Genomic DNA, 6,425 nt, shown 5'->3' on the forward strand with positions numbered 1-6,425 from the left:
CCACACTTTAAGAATGGCCCCTTTTTTGCCGTGCAGTCGTTTCCCAAAGGTTTCAAGTAAAAAAGTTAAATGCTGTATTAGCCCTTCTGTTTTTCTGTTTTTTATCACCATTTGATTCGATCCGATCCGATATTAATGTGGGTTAGTGTTATTAAAAATGTTTTTTGAGCTGTTGCCTGAATTATACAACTGTAAAATAACTAGTGAAATAATAATTTCACAATAATTGTTGTGAAATAACTAAAAAATAAATAACTCAAATGGGTCTTTCAATATCTATTTAAAGTGCAAAAAAGAAGGAAATATCAACAGCTCATGCAGTAAACAAATAATTTTAGCTTGTCTAATTTATTCTGTCACCAGACACACAGCTTGCCATGAAGCATCAGGGATTTTTCAGGTATGTCATGACAAACTGTGTGTCCAATAACAGAAGAAACCAAACAAGCTATGACCTTCATTGAATTTATATAACATTTTGAAATTTAAGCTGAAATATCCAAAACACTGGTTTTGCACGGGTGGGGGTGTGTATGAGTGTGTATGAGTGTGTCCTTGTCTGTGTGTAACGTGCCTGGTGATTCAATGATCTGCAAGTTTTGCCCACACACAGTTGACTGGACACGAAAAGATACATGCGAAAAAAGATCATGTACTTTAACGGCGACGTCTGTAGGTGTAATAATCATAATTTTGTATTACAGTACGACGCGCTCTCCTCACGTGGAGCGCGAGAGCGGGGTTTGTTTCTTAACAGTTGTCTGTGTGAGCGGACATTAACGCATATGGCAGCATAAACACAGACTCAAACAGCAAGTAATTTCCAGCATTAACAGTGCTGCTCAGCCTGCTGTCTGTACGGAGTAAACTTTGGTTCTGTATTTTCTGCGCTGGTTTCTCAGGCGGCCGCTTCCACATGTTTGTTTTCTTCATGAGGGCAGCGGGGGCGGGCGGGGGAAAGAAGCGCAGTGTCCCCGGCTCTTAGCGACCCTTTTTTCAGCATTTTTTCAAAAGAAAACTTAATTTAGTCCGAGTTTTAAAAACCAGCGCTTTGTTAACGCTACCGCTGCTCTTTGACGCCGTGTTCATTGTTTGATAGTTTCACACCACGCACATAGTGAATTAAATGACGTGACTACTGGTCCCCCAGTCTCTAACAAGGGGGCGAACCCGCCCTCCTCCGGTTCTGATTGGCTGATACCAAGGCTCTGGCTAGCTTTATTGGTTTCCAACAGCGTCAGTTTAATGTCCAACATGATTTAATTGGATAGTCTAACGGCTGATTTTTGGTTCCGCGTTACACCAACGCAGAGCCTACGGCGTTGGTGTAACGCTGGCAAATTTACTGGTCGCACGTGTGCGAGTGGACATGAAATTCAGTCGCACATACTCAAATTTTGGTCGCAAAATGCGAGCATTTGGTCGCAGTCTGGAGCCCTGTACAGAGATATGTAAAACATAGGACAACTAAGGAGAATAAGCTAAATTACTAGAAAAACAGGAATCTGATGAGGATGTGCAGAGATGTACTGGAAATTAGTGGTTAAGCTTTGCTAAACTGGACTAGCAAAAAAGTTGTGATTTGTTTTTTCAAATTATTTGTGCTCGAGCATTCTCTAATATGGTGTGGTAAGGTTTTCCAATAAAAAGGACCTCTGAACCTAACTGAAAATTGGGAAAAAGTAGTCCCGAAAAAGGTGGGATGGACCAAGCGGTCAGGAAGCTAAATTGTCTCCCCTGACTCCCCCCAGCCAGATCCTCCAGACTGACAGGGAACTGAACTGAAATCCCCCCCAACAAATATCTAGTTGGTGCTCTGATTTCTGCTGGCAAGAAAACCATCACAAGTCACTGGCTGCATCCTGACTCCCCCACAATGGAGGAATGGACTGATATTGTTAATGAAATATATAAAATGGAAAGGATTACTTTCTCACTTCGGCTACAAATGGATAAATTCACAAGGTCATGGTCAAAATGGGTCTCCTATATACCGTACAATTATCTAGAAACTAAATTACTTGTCTCCACTCACTTACTTTCTCGGTCATTTCTCTGTTGGTTTGAAGGACTGCCAGGTTTCATGCGTTTTATACGTACATCATTTTATGTGTGTGTATATCCAAACCCCTTATAATATTGTAGTTTGGTCTCCCTGCAACTGAATTAAGTCGCTGTTACAAGCCCATATCCTGTTTTGATTCATCATTGTTCCCCTTTTTTTGTGTGTGTGTTTGTCTTTAGTTAGTTCTGTTTTGTTCGTTTTACCTTAAAAAAATATAAATATACGCAGGTTTTGTTTCTTTCAACATTACACAACTATAGGGCAATAGCTATGTTTTGACATACTGATGTTTTTCTTTCTCCCTGACAATAATTGTAAACCAATTGTACACCAGTTGTGTAATGTAAGATGTAAGGATAATAATAATAAAGTTAATTTAAAAAACAAAAGGAAACAGGTTGGAAGTAGCTTGTGAATGGATTGATAGACAAGACAAATCTGAAAAACATTTACAGCAGAAATAGGGAGAATACTACAAAATGGGGTGGATCTAGTAAGTCTATTGGAAAATGTAATCATTTTGATAAAATATCAGTATATCATTTAGGCGAAATTTGTGGGAAAATGTGCGTTGTTTATAGTTTAAAGAGCTGCAGTGACCTCTATGTTGGTCAGAAAGATTCACTTCTTAGCTTGAATGAATGCTTGAAAGGTCCCCTTTAAAATGATACCAAAGACAATATTGTGAAACATTGACAGATATCCTGTACATGAGTCTAAACCAGGACATGCACCAGCATCTAAAATGTAATTTTCTGAACTTCATGAGCTGATAACTATGATCCAGCTGCCACCCAGGAAGGTTATCATATTTAGGGCTCTGGCCCCTGGACTCTGGTGGACCGGGCATGTCTTTATGTCCCGGTTCCCTCCAGGAAATAGCCGGGTCCGGCCAGTTAGCTGCGGAGCTACCGCCGCGGCCCCGACTACTTCCTGGAAGCAGCAGCTCGTTTCATGGCGGACTGAGGAAACTTCAACAGTTACCACAACACGGGGAGCTAGAAACGAACAGAGAAGCACCTGGGCTTGACATACATAAAGCTGTGGTTAAAGCGGCACAGCCCCAGCTAGCCTGAGCGACCTGCAGCACCGCTAGCAGCGTTAGCATCAGCCCCTCTCTGCTGTAAACGCGTTTAACTGACGGGTAAAACCAACACCAGCTGCTGCCGTCACCTGTGTGGCGGGGCTGCTGCTCTTACCATTGACGGGGGGCCGGGGGACCTGTTCTCCGCGTTTCCAGGGGAGCCGCGGCGTCTACCTGGCTGTTGTCAGGGAGCCAGCAGGAAGCCTGTTGCCAGCGCTGCTGCGCATGCGCGGGGCGCTGCTTCCCCCTTGGCGGGAGAGGAGGGGGAATGACAGGTGGAGAACACAGGTGGAGAACACTGGTGGAGAACACAGGTGGAGAACAGATGGAGAACACAGGTGGAGAACAGATGGAGAACACAGGTGGGGAACACTGGTGGAGAACAATGGTGGAGAACACAGGTGGAGAACACTGGTGGAGAACACAGGAGAACACTGGTGGAGAACACAGGAGAACACTGGTGGAGAACACAGGTGGAGAACACAGGTGGAGAACACTGGTGGAGAACAGATGGAGAACACTGGTGGAGAACACTGGTGGAGAACACTGGTGGAGAACACAGGTGGAGAACACAGGTGGAGAACACTGGTGGAGAACAGATGGAGAACACTGGTGGAGAACACTGGTGGAGAACACTGGTGGAGAACACAGGTGGAGAACACTGGTGGAGAACCGAACACAGGTGAGAACACTGGTGGAGAACACAGGTGAAGAACACAGGTCGAGAACACTGGTGGAGAACACTGGTGGAGAACACTGGTGGAGAACAGAACACTGGTGGAGAACAGAACACAGGTGAAGAACACAGGTGAAGAACACAGGTGGAGAACACTGGTGGAGAACACAGGTGGAGAACACAGGTGGAGAACACAGGTGGAGAACACTGGTGGAGAACACAGGTGGAGAACACTGGTGGAGAACAGAACACTGGTGGAGAACAGAACACAGGTGAAGAACACAGGTGAAGAACACAGGTGGAGAACACTGGTGGAGAACACAGGTGGAGAACACTGGTGGAGAACACTGGTGGAGAACACAGGTGGAGAACACTGGTGGAGAACAGAACACAGGTGGAGAACACTGGTGGAGAACACTGGTGGAGAACAGAACACTGGTGGAGAACACTGGTGGAGAACAGAACATTGGTGGAGAACACAGGTGGAGAACACTGGTGGAGAACACTGGTGGAGAACAGAACACAGGTGAAGAACACAGGTGGAGAACACTGGTGGAGAACACAGGCGGAGAACAGAACACTGGTGGAGAACAGAACACAGGTGAAGAACACAGGTGAAGAACACAGGTGGAGAACACTGGTGGAGAACACTGGTGGAGAACACAGGTGGAGAACACAGGTGGAGAACACTGGTGGAGAACAGAACACAGGTGGAGACAGAGGCGATTGTAGGGTCTGTTGGGGCCCTAGGCAAAAATTTCTAGGGGGCCCCTCAATCCAGCGTTCATCGCCGTTATGTTATAATAAACTGACACCAACGAAAACTTTATGAAATTTTGACCAGGATTCCTTGCGAACAGGGCATGCGCAGAACACAAAGTCTTCTTCTTGGTGTTTTTTGGCGGATTGCATACCGCCACCTACTGAACCGGAGTATGTAGGACAGGATCTAGTTGTCTATAGCTTTATATTAAATCATCTAATATAATAATACTAATGAAAAGAGAAAAACTCGAAACAAACAAATAAAACAAATAAACCAAACAAGACCGCTATATACTCACTATATCCTGTAAAATAGAAAACACTTGAATGTTTGATGGGGATATTCCGTTTGGCGTTTACATGACTGAATATTCGGGTTTTAAAAGAGTTATTGACTGCATGCAAACACAGTCGTCATAGCTTTCATAGCTTAACATTAAAGGCGCGTTTCCACTCCACAGAACAGCTCTACTCTACTCTGCTCTACTAACCAAAAACGTCAATAAACTTAACACTGGTCTGACGCTAGTTTTGCTGTTTAACGGTAGTTATCTGCTCCACTTACCACTGTCTTGCTTTCTTCTGTCTTTGTCCTCCTTTTTTTTCTTCCTCTTTTCACTGTCGGACAGATAACTACTTCTCTTCATTTTTCTTCACCTTCGGCTGAGCCGAATCGGCTCCATTTAAAACTTCCAAAATGAACGTTAAATTCTGTGCACACGGCACTGTGTGTTTTTATTTTTTTTTTATTTTGACACTGCGTACAGGTGGATGGCCGTGATCATGGGAATGACAACATGGGGCCCCTTAAGGGAGGTTTCTTACTGGCTACTGAGATGTCATTGATAATTGCCTTATGTTTGTTTAAGGAGGAGGATGTGGTCATTACGGTTACCACATTTTGAGATCTGTACAGTAAAAACAGCCGTCAATACTTTTTTAGTCCTCTAAACCCCTGATAGGAAACACTTTTGTAAAAAAAGTAATTATAAAATTTTTTTTTTTTTTTTTTGGGCCTCATGGGGCCCCCAACAACTCGGGGCCCCAAGCAGTTGCCTGCCTTGCCTGTTCACAAGCTGCGCCCCTGGGTGGAGAACACTGGTGGAGAACGCTGGTGGAGAACGCAGGTGGAGAACGCAGGTGGAGAACACTGGTGGAGAACACTGGTGAAGAACACTGGTGGAGAACACAGGTGGAGAACACTGGTGGAGAACACAGGTGGAGAACACAGGTGGAGAACGCTGGTGGAGAACACAGACGGAGAACACTGGTGGAGAACACTGGTGGAGAACACTGGTGGAGAAACACAGGTGGAGAACACTGGTGGAGAACACTGGTGGAGAACACAGGTGGAGAACACAGGTGGAGAACACTGGTGGAGAACACTGGTGGAGAACACTGGTGGAGAACAGAGGTGGAGAACACTGGTGGAGAACACTGGTGGAGAACACAGGTGGGGAACGCAGGTGAAGAACGCAGGTGGAGAACGCAGGGGGAGAACGACAGGTGAAGAACACTGGTGGAGAACACTGGTGGAGAACACTGGTGGAGAACACAGGTGAAGAACACAGGTGGAGAACACTGGTGAAGAACACTGGTGGAGAACACTGGTGGAGAACACAGGTGAAGAACACAGGTGGAGAACACTGGTGAAGAACACTGGTGGAGAACACTGGTGGAGAACAGAGGTGGAGAACACTGGTGGAGAACAGAGGTGGAGAACACTGACAGGTGGAGAACACAGGTGGACAACACTGGTGGAGAACACTGGTGGAGAACAGAGGTGGAGAACACAGGTGGAGAACACTGGTGGAGAACACTGGTGGAGAACACAG

At 45.4% G+C, this 6,425-nt stretch overlaps 1 protein-coding gene across 3 annotated transcripts in view; it reads right to left on the minus strand.

Moving 5' to 3' along the window:
* The window catches only part of eya3 (EYA transcriptional coactivator and phosphatase 3), a 30,762-nt gene extending 27,387 nt beyond the window's left edge, over nt 1-3,375 (minus strand). For all 3 annotated transcript variants that reach the window (XM_061741124.1, XM_061741125.1, XM_061741123.1), the window contains exon 1: nt 3,265-3,375. The gene's annotated coding sequence lies outside the window, so the exon portion shown is untranslated. The remainder of the gene's footprint in view (nt 1-3,264) is intronic.
* Between the last annotated feature and the right edge of the window lie 3,050 nt (nt 3,376-6,425).

This window comes from Cololabis saira, chromosome 15, assembly GCF_033807715.1.
Source record: "Cololabis saira isolate AMF1-May2022 chromosome 15, fColSai1.1, whole genome shotgun sequence".
Classification (NCBI taxonomy): Eukaryota; Metazoa; Chordata; class Actinopteri; order Beloniformes; family Belonidae; genus Cololabis; species Cololabis saira.